General features: G+C 40.3%; 1 protein-coding gene and 1 long non-coding RNA gene across 3 annotated transcripts in view; one reads left to right on the plus strand and one right to left on the minus strand.

Annotated features, from left to right (window-relative positions):
• The window catches only part of efna5b (ephrin-A5b), a 97,044-nt gene that overhangs the window by 72,726 nt on the left and 1,783 nt on the right, over positions 1-22,535 (minus strand). The window lies entirely within an intron of this gene.
• Positions 9,184-11,711, plus strand: LOC122876064. Its single transcript, XR_006377992.1, has 2 exons — positions 9,184-10,513; positions 10,622-11,711. It is a non-coding gene; the product is annotated as an uncharacterized LOC122876064 (long non-coding RNA).

Here is a 22,535-nt window from a genome sequence, read left to right on the forward strand (position 1 = left end):
AGATGATTACTCCCAGCAGGAGAGGGGGCATCACTTTAATGACAGTCTTTCACACCCAAACACTCCCACCACACAGGAGAGAGGGAACGAGGAGGATATTTAAGGAGGAAGGAAAGCAAGAGTTGAGGATAAAGGACACACAGAGAGAGGGAAGGCATGAGGAAGTGAGGGATAAGAGGGATGGCAGAAATGAACAGTGGCTACAGGGAAGAAGAAAAACAAGATTAGGTGAAAGCATAAGACTAAAATCAATGTCAGGAAAAAGGAAACAAAAAAAGGTGAAGGTGGGAAGAGTTTAGGAGAAAGAAAAGGAGTAAATAATGTAGAAAAGGATGGACAGTGCAACAGATGTGTAAGGTTGTCTGTTTATGTGTGTGCACAAGAAGGCTATGCGTTCGTTAAGTGCCAGCCAACAGATGGTGTCTAATCTATGGAGGCCCCCCCCTTCAGGGCACAGCGGGAGCTAAGGACCCCCAAGTGGTGCTCTCACAGTCATCAACCACCAATGGACTTGCCCTCTAAAAAGAACAACACACACAAACACACACGTGACTCATGCATTAAAACATGTAAGAACTTTATTACACTCACTCATCAGTGTACAGTATGATCGTATAGACCTGCCAATTAAACGGTCAGTTCACCCAAAATACCAAAAAAATCATGTTTTAACATATACCTCTAGTGGTATGTAGCCTCATTTTGGTTTTATTTGTCCATGTGTTTAGACAACCATCTCTGAGATTTCTGCCTCCAACCAAATACAATGAAAGTGAATTGAATTTCTAAGTGATGCTCACAGCATTGAAAGATTACATTTTAAAAAATTCAACTGCATCATTTCTTTCCACAATACATGTCATGTCCCGGTTACTCTAGATAATCCACAAAATGCAATGTCAACATTTTTTATTGGAACTACTTTTTATCAGAGAAATATATGGGATGAATATCACGCCATATCTTGAAACTAGGGGAAAAAAAGCTTTAAAAAGGTTGAAACTCAGTGTTTGAAAGCTTGAAATCTAATTAAAAAGGTTTTACATGATTGAAACTAAGTTTTGAAGGCTTGCATAATCTTTTGATAGGCTGAAAAATCTCTGCAAACATTATTTTGCATTTGAGTTTTTCTTCACAACTGCAGCACTCTTTTTACAGTGTTTCTCCAACACATTTTCAGAGTTTCAAATTTGTAGCTGTTCTCCCAGTGTATTAGTTTGTTCTTGTAAACTCAGCTCTGAAAGAACAGTCTGCAGAGTGTAAATGTACATCCACAAAAGTTTCAAAATAAAGATTCGCCCTTTCGAAACTCAAGTTTCAACATTTCAAAACCTTTTTTCCAATATATGCGCAGCAGTTTTCAGATCACCATTTACAAGGTTTCAAACCTGGAAAACAAACTAATACACTGGGAGAACAGTGATACATTTGAAACTCTAAAAAAAACACTGTAAAAAGATTGCTACAGGAAGGAAAACTCAAATACAAAATAATGTTTACAGAGATTTTAAAAAATGTTTTCAGCCTATCAAAACATTATGCACGTCTTCAAAACTTTGTTTCAATCTGATAGTTTTTGGAGCTCTTCTTTCTGTTTCGAGATATGGCATGGTATTTATCCCATAGAAATAGTGCCTATGAAAACTGTTGACAGGATTATGGATTATCCAGAGCAACAGGGACACTGCTTTTGGAAAGAGGCATTGCTGAATTTCTTTATGGTCATTTTTAAATGCTGTGAGCAACACAAACCAAATTTCAGGGTGATGGCAATCTCAGAAAAAAACAACTAAAAGGAGAACTTTTTGCATGACTAGATACAGCTAGAGGTAAGTGAAAACATTTGTTTTTTGTAATTTGGGTGAACTGACCCTTTGAGTTTGAGGTTAATTCACTTCCCCACTAAGTTAATTCCACAGGTGAATTTTCTTCAGAATCAAATCACTAAAAAACATTTTGTCATCAAATGGTTATATCCAATCCGTCACAAAATTATATATTTTAACTGACACTTTTATCCAGGGCAAATTACAATGAATGAGCAGGTGAGGGTACAACATCGAGAGCACTCAACGCTAAACACTGGCTGCCAAATCTGCGACTTCTCGTTTATGGCACCATCTCTGTAACTGCAAGGCCACCCTGTCTGCCCTTGTGAAATAACAGAGAGAATGCAGTTACAGCATACATTTTGGTTGAATGCAGCATAAAGTGTATTAACCTAAACCACTGATGCATGCTCAGACACATACGCACACATCCTCACAATCTAACCCTAACCCCTCACACACATGCAGGATAATGTCTACGTGGCTTTGCATGGTGTCTGTCTGGCGTAGCCCCCAGTGCTTATGCTGCTGTGACAGCTGACTGAATCAGCAAGATCCAACATTGACTGACTGACTGGGGAAGGTACAGCCAGGCAGGAGCCGAGGGAGTAGGTGTGTGCTTGTGTACGCATGTAAATGTATGTCTCTGTCTGTGTTTGTACATGTACACGCGACTGCTCGGGCTGTGGGTGTGTGCAGGTATAATCTGTGATGTGTGTGCATGAATGTGAAAATGAATGGGGGGGGGAGAAAGGAACCATGTGGGATGAATTAGGCATTTCTGTTTAAAAATGGAGGTCTTGAAGGCCTGATGAAAACCTTGGTGTGAACAAAGAGGAACTGTTAGTCACACCAGCCCCCCTTAGGCTGCCACGTCCTGTGACAAGCAGTGAATCAGAGGCCATTTACTCCATAATACACAGAAATAATCAGCAGCTATTCTAATAGGCCTAAATTACTCAGCAATACCACCCTGTCAATTTATTATTTTTCCTTGAGTCTAATGGGAACCTATTGTATTCTTTGTCATGAATACCCAAAGGATTCTGTAGAAATTGCAACAGTTCATTCATGCTACCGGGAATGTTCCCTTAGCACTGTGCTGTCATGAGCTTCATATTGTTTAATAGGTGTGTCTATTTAATTGTGTGTACTGTACACAGATATGGGTGTGTCTATCTGGTGGTGTTGCTTGATAAATATTTGCTTAACTAAATGTCGGTTCAACTGACTTTACAGCTGATGTTTTGACAACAAAATTCATGGTAAAAATACACACATTGCATTTTGTAATACAAAGTAAAGGTGACTCAATGAACAGAAAGGTGAATGAGGTCCTTGTCGCTTTAAAGGGTCCATTTTTCACAGACATGGGTCATTCTATCTCTCTGCATCTCGTTTTTTTTTTTTTTTTGACTGCCTTAGACTAGTATGTTTTTTAAATTCAGTCCATATAACCGGGCACTTTACACTATTAAACGCTCCCTCACCCCACCCCCACTACAGCTCCCAGTGTCTGATCTAGAGACACAGGTCATTTGTCATCAAAGAGGGGAGTTCGAGGAAACAGCAAGCCCAGCATGGGAGCTCCACACTGGACCTGACAGCTCTCAATGCTGCTCTACAGAATCGCTGAATATACTCAAGCAGTCAAGTAGCAGTCAGAGAGACAGGGATGGAGAAGTGGTGTCAGTGTGTTTCTGACTGTGTGCCAGTCCTTCTCCATGACTGCTTTTCTGTGAAGGGTGCATGTATGTTTGAGCCTACATGTGCTCGCCTGTTTCTGTTTTCTCTCAGGACGTAGCTTGACTGGGGACAAAGAGAAGGTTAAAGCGGAGAGGACTGCAGATAGAGTCAGCTGTGCATATATAGTGTAACCTAACACACACACACACACACACACACACACACACACACATTGAAATGCACATATACATAACACCCACACACAATAACCACACAAGGTAAGTCCTGCTCGCTCTCACTGACCCCATAAGAACTGATATGACTCTCATTACTTACAAACACACACACACACACACACACACACAACACACCCATATACATGCATTCAGACTCTCATTACAAGCCATCCCAAGGAGGCGGAGGAAGCAAAGTGGAGAAGAGGGGCACTGTAAATGCATTCTCAACCTCTTAACTTTCTCACCTTCCTGCATTACATCTTTTCTTCGATGAGAGGGAGGTAGCAAGGAAGGAGAGGAGGCACATAAACTGAATAAATAAATAAAAATAATAAAAATAATCAAGACGGTGGGTGTAGAGAGTGGATAGACTAGAAGAGGAGGTTGACAGAGAAAGGTAGGTAAAAGAATGAAGAACAAGAGGACGCTGGCTTAAGAATAGCCGCCCTCCGCTGTGACACTGTTATAGTGTGTGCTTGTATTTTATCCCAGTGTACATGCAGATACTGTATTGATTTGGGCTGTGAGGGCCAGGCGATGGCAGAGGGGTATTAAATAAAAGAAAGGGGGGGAAAGAAAGGATGAGAAAATCAATTTTCCCTGCTTTAATGGCAGACAGCCCTCTGAAAAAGAGGAGAGAAAAAGAAACAGAGGAAGGAGAGAGAGAAGGCGAAGAAGGGAAGAAAGAAAATAGAGAAGTGTTGGTCGGCAAGGCAAGCTGGTTCATTTGAGCCAGGCTGTTTATGGTATATCTACTTTCTCTGCACCCTTGCCTCAGCCCACACTCCTCGCTCCTTTTGTCGCTGAACGCTCTGGTCAGCACATTCTGTCTCTTTGTCTGCAGAACCTTCACCTTTCCTTCTGTTGTCAATAACTGTATTGCTACCAAGGGTGGGTGGAAAGGCACTGAGCCACATTTGGACTCACACACACACACACACACACACACACACACACACACACACACACACACACACAGGTAGAAAACACAACACCACACACTAATAGACAAGAATACAGACAGGTGCACAAAATGCACAACACAGCTCACATGCCCGTCTCAGTCGGATTGGAAGTTTACTGGTTTTTTGTGTCACCAAATGTCAAAAGTGTGTGTTTGTGTGTATGTGAATGTACAGTAGGAGTCTACAAGCTGTGCACACAAGTGTGTGTGTGTGTGTGCGCAAGTTTAAAACATTGCGTGCCAAGAATCGCCCAGGGAGATCTTTTTGTGGGCCCACCATGTGACCCAGCCTACATCGACAGCGTAAGCCAGACATTGACCACTTATCTACCGGCCGCCACCCTCCTCCTCCTCACGCCCTCCTCACGCCCTCCTCACTCCACCCTCCACCCAAACCCCATCAACGACACAGGACCAGGCAAGCGTGAGAGAAGGGCTGGCGATAGACACGAAATGTGGCACGAAATGCAGAAACGGAGCCCCTCAGACACACATAGAGTCAAGCACACAGACGTCTCAGCCTTCCAGCCAAGCCTACAGTGTGGTTAACTTCTGGCATGCCATGCAGGACCAGAGGCAGCTGTTCTTAAGAGAGACGACATGACTGGATGGAAAAAATCTCCCTGGTGTCAAAGCAACCAAGAGGACTATTTCACTAAAATTTTCAAAATAGCACAGTATGTATCTATCAAACTAAAATACCCTTTGTGCATGATAAAACAGTGTATATAGTGTGATCTAAATACTAATCATGGAATGAAATGAGCAAAGGCCAAATTATTTTATATGGTGTATTTTAAATGATCCTTTAAAGAATGTTTCAGCCCAATTTTAAAATTCAATTTTTAAAATCAGTTCGTCATGCAATATTCTCTATCCAGATGGCTAATATAATAACAGGAAAATTACATCTTTATGTCTGCGGGTGGGTTTGGATAACCTTTAAATCTGCAGTATGCGGGTGATCTCCTGCTACTCTGAAACACGTCCCCCTGACCTTCCAATTAGAGCTCACTACCCAACAGCAGCAACACACTAAATCTTCCCCAGGCTGCAGGTTTGGACACCGGTATAAAACAGCCTGCTATAAAATCATTACTAGGTTGTAAAACACTGGAAAAATTCACAATTAAAAGACCAGCAGAGACACAGAGAAAACAAAGCCAGAAGGAGAGGAATTATTCTGTGTCCAGATATGTGGAAGTAAAACATTTGGACAACAGACACAATAACATACAATTCTACAGGGAGATCAGCATGTACAAAAGTAATGTTTTCTCTATGGGTTTCAAGGGCACGAACACTAGAAAATAAATTACCACCGAGATATCAACAACTCACATTTTAACAATGGAAGTGTTTATACATAAATTCATATGACTGGCCATGACAAGCAAATAATACCACATCAATCATAAATCAGTTGCCTTTTCTCAGACTCTCATACATCACAATATACCCTGAAAATAAACATATGGCTAATCTGAGCTTTGCTGTGACATTTAATTAATTGGCTGTTTGCGTAAAAAAAACTGCCCATAAATAACACATGTTCAGACAAATGTATCAAAAAGACAGTAGCACATCCTCCACGTGAGTATTTGAACTAAATGCCATCCGTGGGCATTTGCTGATGAGACTTTTTCTTGATAATACACTAATAAGGTCTAGAAAATTGTGAGGGTTCATCACAGTATCACAAAGGGAGAAATACATTTCTTTTGTATTGCTGCTGTATGTAAATACATAAAGCCATGTAGAATAATTGTATATAATAACAGTTACAAGTAAATATGCAAAAGCAAACCATTAGTGAAGCAATTATTGGTAGAATAGGATGATAACACATCTAACTGCTGTACAATCTAATCAGTGACACCGTAATGAGCCATTATATCATATTAATGGCATTACATTAATGGTGATGGGGGGCTGGGAGTGTGATGAGGAGGGCTTGTTTCAGACAGAGCGTGTAAAAGGTCACAGAGAAATGATTTATCGAATGCAGGCTCATCAGATTGGAGTCAGAAATCGTCAACTCAAATTAAAAGTGAAACTGTAGTGCTTTGTAAGCTGAGTCTGCATGCAGATCTGAGACAGTCCCAGTCCACTGTGGGAGGAGGATTCCCTCAATTAACTTCACAGTGAGACAGAAAGAGCTCTAATCCATACCTGCTAGTGCCAATAGCATTCCAGCACTGGCACGCTGAGCCAAGCAGTAAATAAATAAGCATATGAGCTCAACTATGCATTCTGGCCTATTCACGTCCTACTGCTGGATGACCACGAAGATATTTCACAAGGAGCTGCCACTATTGTTTCCATGCACCAGATCAGCAATGTTGTTTACTTAATAAGTGTTGATTATTGAAGTTTCCTTTAATTAAAATTCTTTTCTCATTTGGGATATCTAAAAATGAATTATTCGCATATAAAAAGAATAATTACAATAAAAAGCATTCTGGTCCTTGCAATTTCTCTTTTAATAAGATAAAGGCAAGTCTCTTAAGAATTTAAACACTACAAAAAGATAAAAACATCCACTCCAGAGGACTATTGCAAAAACACCTCAGTGCAACATTTAGCCTGTAGGAAGAAAACAATGAAACAAATCAATGGTAAGCTTGTAAATGCTGCAATATGGGTTTGAAAAGGAGAGTCTCAATTGGAAATAACTGGGTAACTCCAAGATTAACAGGCCCTCTATCACTTATCGATCCACATTTATTACTTTTAAATGTGGGTAATTGGGGGGAGTTTGGTGCAATCTCTGTCTGCATCTTTATAGAATGGCTCCAGTAGGTGTATGGGCCTTAAGTGCACTCGTAAATTGGTTTTATGAGTTTCTGAGACATATCACTGCTAATGTTTCCACTCGACGGCTTTATGGTCACACTGTAGCGACTCTGGTGAAAGATACTTTCTAATATACTGCAAAAGTGATGTTGACAAAAAAAAAATATAGCTTGGATGTAGAGCTTTTGTTTAAATGATAACAGCGTGTTTGGCACTGAAACTAAAGTGTATCAGTCCTTGTTTTAGAAAATAAAAGAGAATCATAGAAAGCAAAGAAGAAATACCTCTTTCAATGTCAGTGAAAATTAATAGGCCACTATTTATTCATTTATTTGTGACCAGGTGTGGTCAATATATTTGCATACATGTAAAAAACTGAATTGAGAAAATAATTTACTTTTGTTGTGATTAGAGGGTGTGTGTGTGTGTGTGTGTGTGTGTGTGTGTGTGTGTGTGTGTGTGCCTGTGCCTGTGCCTGTGCCTGTGTCTGAGCATTGGCGCACATTGTGTACAACTCCCTGTATTATTCTCCAGATGTTCTCTTTCACAGCTTCGTAAAAGACTACCAGCATTTAGCTGCTTTTCTATTTTCCGTCATCCCCATTCCTCCTACTCACACCATCCGATCCCTACATCAAAGCCGGCCACTTTGCCAAACATGATCCCTGCCTGTTGTGTGCTGGTTTGGTTTTGAGAAGCGGATTAAACAGTTTCCACCAACTCTCTGATGTGGACCTTATCTCAGGTTTCTCTTGACACTGGCAGTGCTGTGGTGTTATTAGAAGCTAAAGGGCTTTGTTATGGAACACAAAAGGCAGAGCTAGGCAGCAGTTAGCAAGGCTTTGTTAAGGGTCAGAGAGGTGTTAAATAGACTACACCTGGGACTGTGTTAACACCTTCACCTGAGACATTAGAACTTCCATGGAAGGGTGTTCCATTCAATTGAGGGAGCTCACAGAGACGACCGATTGGGAGATGTGAAAAGGCTGAAAAAAATCTTTTCTGACAGAAATGTCAAACCATATATATATCTAGCTCTAGAAAATAATGTAGGGATAAATTCTTTGGGGAATTAGGTAAAGATGAAGATATGCAATGGCAGGTTAATTAAAATAAAATATGAAACAGACAGCCTTTTTCCTGTTTCCAAGAGTGGAGTACTGTCTTGAAACATTTTCAAAAAGTTGTTTCACTCAATTTCTCAATAGATGGCCTCTCTTTACTATTGGAATAGAGCCAATCACTGCTCTTCTGTGGAGGTTGCTGTTTATTGATCATTGTATCACATGGTTGTAATGTGATGTCAATGCCTCTTACCTGCCTGAGCAAGCAAGTAATGAAAAAACTTGCTGGATTAGGTCCAAACCATGAGTACAAATCAACTGTGCTGATATCAGACCAGTTGTGATTACTCCTTCCCAATAATTTTAAAATACAAAAATAAACATTTTCATTCAATAATTAAATTAAATTCGATTTCAAAAATATATTTGCCCACAGAGGAGCCCCAGAGTAACTTTGGGGGAGAGACAGACCACATTCTGGGCCGGCTCAGCGTCAGACCTTGTTACTCTGGATCCCCATCTCCTCTCCCTCCCACCTTCTTTCATCCCCCTCTTATCCCCCCACCCACCACCCCCCCAGACTAGTCTGGCTGGCCTACACACGCGATCCTCACGCTAGCTGGGTCTAAGCCCCGTAAAGGCTAACACAAGCTCAGTGTAAAAAGTCCTATAGGGGCCCACCTCTATCTCCCTCACTACCCCACCAATCCCCCTCTTCCCTTCTTGTGCTGCCTGACTACACTTTCGCTTCGCATTACTTCTGCTATTCTAACTTTTCCACTTCTGAGCACTATCAATTATGCACTAGAATAACAGTGGGGCCAGGCTTGCCAGCAGGACATAAAGGCCGATTATGAGTGTGAATAATTTAGCCATCTTCGTGCCATGTTCCTCTTACCAGTGATACAGACAGGGCTTTGCTGCTAATGTACGACGGCAGACGCAGTCTGACCTGGCCTTAATGTAAGGACAGCTCTCTACATCCCAGAGAAAGGAGAAGATGGAGAGCTGGAGAGGACATAAAAAGTGTGGCTGTACTACATTATTAAAGCAGCTGTGAACCTGATGTCGCTCACAGATTGATAGTCTGACACTGTCACGAACCTGGCAACTGACACCTGTCAGTCTGTTAACAAGAAGACTGGGAATCCAGGGCCGATCTAAAAACAAATTCATCAAGATATTTATGTTATTCATCTATTCAAACAACTTATGGGAAGTACAAACAAGTTACAAACAAAAAAAAATTTAAAAGAAAATCCCGAGAGCAGACAAAGAAAACAAACTCCCATAGAGGGAATGTGTACAGCCGTGTCAGCCATCATGAATGTTTTTGGTTAAGGTCATACAAACCAGACGAGCAGACAACCTTCCATCAACTTCATGCTAAAAACATGTCTACCTTGACTTCATTTTTCATGAATTGCGTGCGAAGTTTTGCAAGTGCTACTCTTCTTAGAGATCACAAACAGTAATGAATATTTCATCACTCCACCCAAAGCCAAGCACACACTCTAATCCAATACGAGAAATGTGATTCATCTCTTTTCCCACAGGCTAACAATCTAATTCAACTCTGTACCTCATAAAAAATATTACCACTGAAACATCTGCAAATTGTCAGGCTTTTCCATAAAAGGTATAATGAACAGAAGGCAAGTTTGCATTTTCTATAGCCAAATTTTAAACAGGGGAAAGTTTCACATCTATTAAATCTGACTGGGGAAATATATATATATTAATGAATATCTATTTGAAAAAAAAAATAAAGTTGAAATTCAAGAGTAATTATTCAATATAAAAAGAAATACACGGGGTGGACAAAAAACGATGGTATAATAATAACTTGTATGGTATGGTAAAACGGTATGGTACATAATTCATTAAATAAGAAGGTGTAGTCCCTCATTCGTCCAGGAGTGTTCCATCGTAGAAAAGGTTTCAATCGTAGTCATCTGGACACTGTTTTCAGAATCAACTGTTTTCAGAAAAAACAGTGTCCAGATGACTACGATTGAAACCTTTTCTACAATAATTCATTAAAAGTATAAAATTCATTAGAGGGTTTTTTTTTTATTGGATTGCATTTTACTGTAGGATGATATTATCAACCATTATGTATAAATATTATAAGTAAAAGCAAAACAAATACAATAGTAACAATTTTGAGAATTTCTCTATACACAATTGTAAAATTGAATAAAATTGAATATTAAAAAAACAGCAGCTGCTAGTTCTTGTAATAATTTAGTGAATTTTAGTTGTTAAATGTTAAATGTTTTTTTTTTTTTTTTTTTTTTTAATTGTACAATGATGTACTAAAAGTTTGTTAATATGTAGTATGTTAGTATGTAATCTTAAACGTGTTAACGATTTCTCTTTTTAAATTGTGTATTATGTGTCAAATCGCTCGTAGGAACCACAAATTATGAAAGTGAATTTTGCACAAAATGTTAAAAATGTCAAAGGCATAACCTTAAAATAGCCAGGCCAAACACTATGGCGTTTCTGAAAAAAAGCCCCTTCACTCCTTCTTATTTGTGCTTCCGTTTGTCATGCACGCTCTAATCCTGGCTGGAATGTCCCCGGCCGTGGAGTCCTGCGGCCCTGAGGAACAGAACAGCAGGTGAAACTGAAGTCTCTGAGGACTTGTCCCGCCTCACAGCTACTCCAGTAGTTCTACTGTAGATTCAACCAGAACCCCTGTTACACAAGAGCCCAAATATGCACGAAAACTATTCTGTTTTCCCTGAAGCAGGAATGTGCTTTTAATGGAACGAAACAAAATTTAAATAATAATTTTTTTTTAAAACCTAATCATATACATTTTTAAACAACCTGGTATTCTTTAATGTCTGTCTTCATTGTTCCTGTCCTATCTGATCCCTGACTTCCATACCTGGTGAATTATGGGCAGATTATTACAGATTATAGATTATTTAATTTGCCTAAGAAGGTTGTCCTTGCTGAGTAGCTTTAATCACTGTTGCCTAGTTAATGTAATTTTTTAATGTCTCAAAATCTGAACATTTCAAATCAATAACTGATTTAATGCCATATTTACCGCTTTGTGTCTGGCTGGTGCCACATTTTTCTTGGCTTGGCCACCATGTTTCATCACACATACACACACACATACATACTGTGTAGCTCTGTCACTCTTGGAGTTGAGAGCTTAAGTAGAAATGGGGAGGGGGTTAGGGTGGTGCACATTTTTAAAAAAAGATTAAAAGAAAATAAAAACAGACCGAAAAACAGGGATAGAGAAAGAGAGTGTAGGCAACTGTCAGTCAACTGCTACAGCCACAACATTGAGCCTAATGCTGACAGTGGGCTTGCTTGGTCACCTCAGCAGGACCCCTAGAGCCAAGGACAAGGACAGTCCAGTTAAAGATCTGGTGATCCCAGCGACAGAAGAGAGGAAGGGAGGGAGGACGGGAAAGAGAGGACAATATGGCACGAAGAGCAAAAGACCAGAAGGAAACCAACTGGCCTATATTCGGGATACTTAGAGGGCGGGATAAGGAACAGAGGGCATGAGCTGGGTGGGGGGATTAGGACAAAGGAGGGAGCTGTCGAGGAAAAGACCTGATGTTGGTCAAATTCACAGATGCACTAGTTCTCACCCCTTTAAAAAGCCCAGAACCAAATCAAAATCATGAAACCATTTCATCATCACCTCGCGATTTTAGAGGCAAGGTGATGATTGTCTCTTCAATAAAGAGAGTTTTTAAAGAGTTTAGTGATGGTTTGGTTTTCAAAGCTCAACAGTGAGATTAAGGACATTAAAAACCTTTGTATGCATGACTATGCTGGGGGGGAAAACACACACTCCTTAGGATGTAACCATAGGCAGCGCTCATCACCTCTGTTTATCCGGAGGGCTTAGGCCACTTTGGGGACTCCCCTTAAGTCTCACTTATCTCATTAGACCCTTAAAACTGATTAATATGAATGCCAGCAGAGGCCAGCTCAAGGCATTCTTAAGAAAGGAGGGAAGGAGGAGAGAGAAGAGAAAGATGGGGGGGGATTTTAGAGGAAGGGGGTTTTGTGTCTCCGGACAATGAGCTGATGGCTTTTTAAGCCTCTCAGTGGCTCTGGGTTAATACCCAGGGCTGCAGTCATGGGATAGGCCGCGGTTCAAGGGCTGCTGCACTCCAAGGCTCGCTGATTTAGAGGAAGAAAATAAACAAGCAGAATAAATACCACATCTCCTGCAACTTGAACCTCACTAAAGAAATAATGAACTGCCCTTCCAAACCAGAGTGGGGTGTTTGTGTATATGTGTGTCTGTGTGTGTTTGTCGGTCTATGTTCTTTAGGGTGTCATATTTGGTTATGTGGGATAATGTTCGGTGTAAGCCAGACCCGTCAAAGCTGGGCTCAGATGAGAGGAGAGGGTGAAGATGGGATTTATCACACATTCCGGGATCAATCGTTTTCCCTTCAGGGGAAAAAAAACACACTCAATACAGTTTCACACAGGAATACCAACCTCCGCACATAAACAAAGACTGACATGCACACAATGCAACTTCACAAAATGGAAAACTATCAAGCAGCTCTCAGAGGAGCAGGCTCAGAGAATTGGGTCAAGAATAGTGCTGTGCTCTGCTACAGTAAAGGGTGTGTGTTTCTTCTGCTTCATTGAAGCGGGCCTCGATGCAGAGGTCGGCTCAGGATAACCATGCACGCACGCACACACTTACACATGAGCACAAATAACTATGCACATGTGTTTGCGCACAAGTTGCCAGCAAACACACAGGCATGGATACCCACAAACACAAAACACTCGTTCGTCAAACCCAGCTTCGACTGAAGATGTCAGATTCAATTCTGTGTTATACATTTTTTAAACAAGATTTATTATATGCCTGATCCCAGACTCTTCTTAGAGCTCAGATCAGACAAGCATCTGTTGCCGAATAAAAGGCTTGGTGCCAGGAGAGTAGATCTATAAAAGAACTCTTCATGCCAAAGTAGTCACTGAAGTTGAATTTATCTGATTTCAAATTTTGACATGAGACTTTTTTTTAATATACAGTACGATAGATTTAAAAATAAAATTAATTTTGCATTTCATTTTTGTTCAAAATCCCACTTAGCCTTATTAGACCCCAAGCCTTCAAACTGATGGAGCTACAGAGACAAGCTGAGTCAAAGACAAATACGAAGAGATTTGTTACAAAATGAGATATCCACCATTTGAATTACAATCATGCATAATTATCCACATTATTCATCATTATTCATCATCATTTTATGACCTTCGCTTGCAAAGTAGATCTACTTCTGAGGACAAAAACAGCTCATTCTTATTGTACTAATTTGGCTCCACAGCAGATATATGGCATTTTGGAATGAAACCCTCCATTAAGCCACAACATTACACACACCCTGGTATTCTGACTGTGATACATGCATTTCATTGGAAAATGCACTTTCAAGGGCACAGTGTGCAGTGTGTCACAGTAGTTAAGACCAAGATGCAACTTGGTACCGCAGCACCAACCCCCAAGTAAACACAGCCCTGTGTGTGGGAGTCTTCAGTGTCAGGGGAAACAAAGCAGGGGTCTAAACCTGAGCAGGCTTAATCCTGTCTCTGTAGAAAATAGCCCCAGTGTCACTAAACCCGGACCGCAAAGACGACACCTCCTCAGGGTGAAGACCCAGAGTATGTCCCCTGGAGAACCACCACCAACCAACTAACCACGGTCACCACCAGGGAGACAGAGAGACAGACAGAGAGCCAGCAAGCCACATGCATCTTTAAACCTTGGCAAGGGCAGACAGGGAGGGGAGGGGGCTGATGAGCTGGATGGTGTGGAGGGAGGCAGATGAGAGAGGATGGATAAGGCTAGTTGGAAATGAGGGAAACTGCCACCTCTTCTTTTGCACACACTGTGTCACCCCTGCTACATGCCTCTCCCCTCGTGTCTGGCACTCACATTATACTCCTCGTCTCCTCCCTTTTTCTGTCCGAAAGCGTACTACATCTTCAGCTGTGCACTCTCCCTTTCCCTTCGCCATTCACACCATTCTCCCTCACTCCTCTCCTTTGCCCTCCCTTTTTTTTTCTCCCTCCATTTAAAACGCATGCACTACTTTGAGCCCTGGCTATGTGGAGTGGACAGAGAGAGCAGAACAATGGCTGCCTTTCAGTCTCACAACCCAGCATTGGGGGCATTGGCTGGTAGTATTTTTCTCTACTGTCAATTCAAACAGGCTAATGCAGCTAGCTTATTATTGGCACGTCCCGCCACTACGGTAGACTGAACAACGTGAAAGCAACATTGTTTGATTGTTTGTTTATTTATATTTATGTCAGTGGAAAATTGACGCAGCGGTGGGAACTTTACAAAGAGGTGTTAATATTAAAAACAAGGCCAGGGAATCAATTATTCCTTTCACCCAAATTCACTTCACCTTTTCATGACTGTGCCAACGCAAACAAAGAAACACCAAACGAAAACACTAGAAGCTGTGTAAGCCATTGACGGATACTCACTATATACAGGCGAGGCAGTGATAACACCATCTCTGGCTAAAAGCAGTACTTTATGACTTCTAAAATTTCTATTTGGGGACATCAACATTTGGAAATAAACCAAGTACAAAGGGAAGAAGGAAAAGCAGACCACACAATTGTACAGTCCCTCTGTGTGTATCTCAGTCTGTCTGTAAAGACGAATTACCTCATGAGTCATTTACAACTGGCTACAACCCGTCAATTAGGTCTTTATTCACAAGCTGGAGATGTGTTCTCTTCTGGGATCTATTCTCCACACTGCTGCCCAGCTAGAAAAACATCCATTGACTCCCCCGCAGCTCCCCAAGTTAAATAAGGAAAACGGCAGTGTAAGGTCCGAAGCCAGTCTACCATGAAAGGAATTATCTGTGGAAAATGTGTCTGGCAAAAACCGAACAGTCTCAATCGTTCCCGTCACATTTTCCAGTTGAATAGTGAACGGTGACAGAAAGAGAAAAAAATTTTGAAACCCAGTTTTGGCCTTTACATGCTGGTGTAGTTCCTGTAAATGCAATATGAGTTTGACAGTAAATTAGTTTAACGAGGTCAAATCAACCAAGGCAGAAAGAGCTGGTTTAAATCAAGCAAATGTATGTAGCTTTCACCCCAACTGTACACTTGAAATGCTTTAAGCTGAGAGCAGAGGGCACAAGAGGCTATCAGACCTCTCTCAGTAGCGCCCCTTTCTGGTCAGGGGTGATAGATCAACCAAGCGTTACTACAGTAACAGCTGCTTCTAAGCCTCCATCTTACAGAGGAGAGCAGAGGAGCTAAAGAAGGATATGGTAGCGCCATTTTCAGCCACAAACGAGGACTTATACTACACAATAGCGAGATTCCTGGACTGGCGTTTCGACCCTTATTGGACCTGCAGCAGTCCGGTATTCCTGTTTATAACTCCTTTTTGGGGTCTATAAATGAAACATAAGTTTCTTCTGAGATGGGAGACGAATTAACCCAACAGCAAAATATTTTGTTCTCTTCTTTCTCTGTCTACTATGTTCATATTAACTACAAATCTGCCAGATCTGTTCCCACAGCTGCTCTGGGGTGGCACAAAGTAACTTTAGGAAAAATAAAGAAACAGTTGGGGGGGAAAAAAACTTTCCACAACTTTGAAATTTTAACTGAAACTGAGACAGTGAGTCCAGGGATAGAGAAAAAATTTGCCCCTGAATAAACAAACACATGCATCTAGTAGAAAGGCAACCCACAAGCAAATAAGGAAACATTATTTTTAACGTTCTCATGGCAGAATATAAGATTTGCATTGAGCTTTGCACATGTGGGTGTTGCATAAGTTGGTTAATACTTTATTGTTTCCAAGTAGAGCTATACGGAGCGTTCCCCTGAAAGCCAGGGGTTGAATGAGGGCTAAAAGACAGATCGCTCAGCTGATAGCAGTGTTTCAGCACTCCGTCCGACCTTGGAGTGATTACTCTGAAAACAAAAACCTGGACATTAAAATCTGGTTCCCCAGGCAAGGGAGGGAAACATGTGCAACTGAACTGAAGCTGCCATTCAATATTGTCCATTTCTGTCAATATAAGAGATCCTGTCCACTCTTTGGTGGATAACCTAACATTTAAATTGATGGTGGTATTTTTAAGGTGCTTAGTACCAATTCAACACTGTCAACCTTTGTCGGGCTGAGTAATATTTATCTAATCATGAGCAAACACAGGTTTTCTAATGTTGTGTTCGGATAAATACCAAATCACCAAAATGAAGGTCAAAAAACACAACCAGTTGTTTCAAAAGTAAGCGCAAGGAGTATTTAAAAAACAAAAAACAAAACATGTTTTAATGTATTTATTTACCAAAACTAACTAATAACCTACCACTTTTGAAGAAGAAAATGTATTATTTTTTACATAAATAATTTAAAAAGTATAAATATAAATAAATCAGTAATAATCCAGTCTAAAATATACATATAAAAACATAAAAACATAATTTTTATATATATATATATATATATATATATATATATATATATATATATATATATATATATATATACTGTCTTTACTTCAGTAGGATTAGCATATCCAAGACTACAGCCTGACCACCAGGCACCCCCGGCGACAGGGCTGCTTCTGTCCGCCGCATAGCAAGTCCACAAGGGTCACGGCCAAGAGTCCTCCCCCTCTTCCACCGCGCGCTGAAGAACAGCTGCTCTGCCAAGCACATTGACTAAGCATTGACTACTGCCTGCTGGGCTCATTTTCTAGTTAATAGGGAAAAAAAAACTAATTTAAATGGAAAGTGCATTTACAGGTCTGGTGAGAAAACACAGAGTGCCATTTAAACCTAATAGAAGTATTACATCGCACAACACCATCATTACAGTTTGCTGGTTCTCTGTCAGGTCCTGTGTTTATTTTTCTATATCCTCTGCCTCGCTGTCTTTGTGTCCCCTACACTCGCTGCCCCTGCAGCTCGGTTGGTGCTTGTGCTTGCCAATGCCACAGGCATAAAAGAATGACAGAGCAAGGGGTCATTAACGAGAATTAATCAGCACTCAGACAGAGACGGAGGGAGAGAACGAGAGCCAGAGCAGTGGAGAGACTAAAACACAGCTCCGAGCGAGTCGGTAAAAAAATGATAAGGGGGACAGGAGAGACTAGCATGGAGTCAAAAACTACCCACTTTAGCAGTCAAAGGCAATATAAACGTAACTTTAAGAATTACAGGTTTTCAGAATTTGAATTATAAATAAAAGTTAATATTGTAATATATGATTTTCATATCTGTTAGAGACAGATGGGTGTATGGACTAACTTACGCCTCCATGCGTACATGCCTTTGTTAGTGTACAGTCAGCATTTGCACACACATACACACATGCTTACAAGCACAGATTGACAAGACGCTTATTCATGTCCCACTGGTCTGTGACAGGTAATGAGAAGTCCAAGGGAGAAAATGTCATTATTCTGGTATCTATGAGTCTGAAGGAGCGGAAACAAGCCCTATATGACCTCATTGCTCATTTGGTACTTTGCATGCACATGCACACACACACGTGCACTCTCAAACATAGAAACATGCACAGACAAAGATGAGCCAGACATGACTGCAACAAAAGAAATATGTCTTTGACACCAGTGACACAACTGCTGTATGTAGGCCTCCAGTTACAGTACTTTGTAAGAATAAAAATGTAAAAACTACAACGCAAGGCAGCATATTAGAAAAATGCTTTGTTTGTTGAGCTACAAATTATGCAACAAAATACATATTACCTTGAACAATTTGCATGACCACAACCGCATCAAACTGTTTATGTTAATAACACCCTCCACTTCAAGGAGAATTCTAGTCACTAGTTTGTCATTCACAGACCAACTTTCTGCTTCGTTATTCCTCTCCATATGTGTGTGACCTCTCCCTGAGCTCCTCACAGAGTGCGCCTGACCTCTGCGCGTCTTTCTCCACCATCAACCGTGGAGGGACTCCCGAAATATCTAATTGTATTCATTCATTTTCTGTGCCCGGCAAGGAAAGAGAGAGAGAGAGGGAGGGAGGGAGGGAGGGTGAGAGAAAGAGACGGGGAGAGGCAGAGCGCCGAGAGGCAGCACGGGAGAAAGGCGAGGAGGGATATGGGGAAGAAGAAAGGACAGAGGGGGTAAAGGAAAGGAAGGGCCGTCTCTTCAGCATTACAGCTGAGACATCATTAGAGCCACTGTCTGTCCCCTCATTAGAATAAATACTCACAAGCAAAGACAGTCAGCGAGATAGCAGAGGGTCAAATCCACAGAGAGGAATGTCCCTGTATTTTAAGTTATTTCAAGCTGAAGAAACTCTAAAAGGACAAATAAAACTTCAAGACACTTCTCTAAACTGTCCCTCAAAATAACTTTTTGATGGACAAAATGCTGAACATGTAAATTAAGGTACCATGAGAAAAGCTCTTAGAAAATCTAAACCACAAACAGAGAACTAAAAGAGAAAGTGTGGATGTGTTAAAGGAAGAGATAGAGAGATAGGTAAACAAAAGAGAAGAATATAGAGAAGAAGACTAGTTAGAAAAATGAAACAGTTTCTGGTCTCACGCTGGAGTTGTGATAGACAACGGTGGACTGAAGCCAACAGAATAGCATGGAAATCCCCTCAGCCCCTACCCCAATCACCAACAACACAAACACCCAGCAGAAACGACTGTGGCACCGCTAACACAAATTACGATACACTAAACCAATATAAAATTCCACACTTATCTACCAATTGCTTATAATTTGGACTGCTGGAAAGCCAAATATAAGAAATTCTAAACTGCAAAAACATTTCTGCCGACAAAAGGTTCTATTTTAAACACAAAAAGTTCTTATCTGAGATTCCCCATTCAATACCACTGAAAGTCTACACTGTAATAGTGTCTACACCAGTGTGTTTTGTCTACCAGTGACTCAAACAACAGCAGAAGTGACTCTTTGGATCTCTAACCCTTTCGCTTATTTTTGTCTACGTCTAGTTCACACCTTCTCCAATCATGTTGCAATGCATGCCATATGTAATGCGACAATTTAACATTTGCTTTCTTTCGGTCATTTTACATACTAATTTTTAGTTTTAAACTTCAAATTCATTTTAGTTAGACAACCTCCAAAAAAGGATTAGTTTTAGTTGGTATTTCCATGTGAAGGTTTTAATTTCTTCCTGTGCATTTCAGGTAATTAAGTAAGTAAGCAGAGCATAACGTATTGCACATCCCACTTGGGCACAATGAATCAAAGCAAAACAAGATTTTGTGACAAAACTAAACTCAAAATACGGTTTTTGTGTGATGGATTATCTTGCTGGGGCAATTTTCAAGTTTGTGGAAGCTGCAGCTTCATATGGTGCAAAAATGAATGCCGTAAAATAGCTTTTTCTGGAGGTAGTAAAACGAGCCCTGAACGACTCTGTTCAGACACCAACAAGAAAGAACATAAAAAGAGAGTCAAACTAGAAGAAGAAAAAATATTGAAATTATCCTTTAAGTTACCTGCTAACATTATGTATGTACAAATTACATTATTAGTTTGAATTTATTGCTATCATGAAGTAACATGTAACTTTGGCTCAAATGTGGCTGTTTGTGCACATGGGGCGTTCACACAGTCAATTCTTGGAGCAGCCGTACTTTCGGTGTGACTGTGAAGCCTCAGAACAAAGGCAGACGCAGGAAAGTTGCGTTACAGTGCCACACCAGCTCTCCACAGTAATGCATGAAGAAAGGGACTCAATATTTATTAACTGAGTCATCAATAAGACAAGTTTGCTATCTCTCCCCCTCTCTGTCTCCTCTCTGCTGTTATGTTACCTTCCTGGCTTCCTGCCTCAGCCCTGCTGGGAGAGTCAAACAAACTCTATTTAGAGTAAGTAGAACGGAGTGACTGGTGTTAGCAGCATTACAGCCTCTGTGAAAACCTGTTTCCTTTCCTCAGGCAAGTCAGAGCTTCAGAAATGGATGAGGCTCAGGAAGCTATCTATTTCTCAGATTTTACTTGGGACCCAAAGAGAGTTAAAGGCACAACATGCATGCAGCCAAGTGGATCACAAAGTTCTTGTTTTCTCCACTCTCTCTTTCAGTGTTAGTGTGTCAGATCTGAGATTAACAGTAGATTTACTTCCCTTCACTGAAACTGAGAAAACTTGTCAGCACATCTGGAAGATATCAAGTTAACTGAGCGGCCAGTCAAGTCAAAACTTTTTTGTTAAAAAAAAAAGTACTGTCTAACGAAAGTATGTCTATCAATAGCAGAAATCAAGATTCAACTCAAAATTGTGTTTGCCTCTATTGAAGAAAGCGGTCCATAAATAAACAGCCAGGGTAAGTGGGAGTAGAGACCTAGACCACAACAGTCATGGTCTACGGTATATCAGGCCGAGAATCTACGCACCCCGCTAGACTGGCCCTGACTTCAGGAGAGGACTTACAGTCAGCCCTCCGTTTGTACTCCTGACCACTAATTGCTTCAAGCAATAAATCATGTTTTCCGAAACTTCAAACTGAATATAAATAGTTGTGCAACAAATTCAGCATGTGCTATTAATGGCTTTGTGCGCACTTGGAGGGTAAGCTGAGGATTTTATTCAACAAATACTAAGTGCCGTTGGCAGTTGAGTGAAAGATCTCTGTAAACTCCACCAGCAGTGTTTAGACTTAATAAGCCCAGGACAAGGCTGTACGGTCCAACTCTGTAAGGGACTTTTAGTGGGAAACGCTGTCTCGACAAACATGTACACTGAATGCTGAGGTTGACTCGAGGCTGTCCGAGGAGAGAGGAGTTTGACTCCAGGATTCTGGAGAAACTTTTATTTTAACTTTGATGACGTTCTCTCGTGTGGCCCATCTGAATCAACAGCATAACACACATAAAATCCTCTCTTCACTTCTAACAGTGCTGACTCTGTTGATGTTGAACACACACTTAATATAAATGAAAAGTGAAAAGCATACACTTTTTATTCCTAAAACATTTAACAATATTTAAATTAACTGTTTGAATATGTTTATTTTGAGACATTAGGTCAGGATATGACTTGTGCCTTTGAACGTATGAATGAGCAACCATTCATGCTCACTAATATGCAAAAAATAGAAAAAACAATAGGTGAAGTTTCATTTAGGGAAACTCAGAATGAGGAAGCTGCACACTGTTACACAGTGAAAGTTCTCAAAAGTTTTGAATGGGAAAGTTCATGGTTCCATACTGTACAGCCATCACTACACTTAGTGGAATGAAAACCCTTTCACAGTTTTATAAAATCACGCTACTTTGGGTTTTATGTTCCAGAATATATTTGCATTCTTCAGTTTAATTTTGCAAGTAAATCTATTATTTGTTCTTTAAAAGCTTAAAAAACGTCCTGACCAAATTTCATTTTCAATCTTTTTTTATTTACAACAGTGTACTTCATTCAAATGTCAATGATCCAACATTATAATGCTGCACAAAACTTAACCAGAATGATTTAATGAATAATAAATAATATTTGGCTCAACTTATTCAAGAACTATTTTAAAGATTAATAATAAACAGAAAAAAAACTTGAGCTCTATAGAGCCGTAAATACTGACAAACTCTGATATAAAAATCAACATAATATTCCACTGGAGCTTCTGCCTACTGTGTGTCTTTGTTACTCAAAAATTGGTTTGTCATATTATGTAATTTGTCTGCCATGATGCCTTTATAATATTCATGAAGCACTCCTTTATGTACTTTTAGAAGTGCTGAGACCGTTGTATACCCATAAATTGAATTATGGTAACTGTACTGCTACTGAATTTCGTGAAGGAGCTGTTTAATATTGACTGATACATTACGCTCTCACTGCCTACATTTAGTATTTAGTTAGTGATGAAGCCACTCAAATACCCTAAACACAGAACTACATACAAAAGCTTCCCTTCTCGCTACACAGGTCTAAGACGTTT

The sequence above is a fragment of the Siniperca chuatsi genome, linkage group LG5, assembly GCF_020085105.1.
Source record: "Siniperca chuatsi isolate FFG_IHB_CAS linkage group LG5, ASM2008510v1, whole genome shotgun sequence".
Lineage (NCBI taxonomy): Eukaryota > Metazoa > Chordata > Actinopteri > Centrarchiformes > Sinipercidae > Siniperca > Siniperca chuatsi.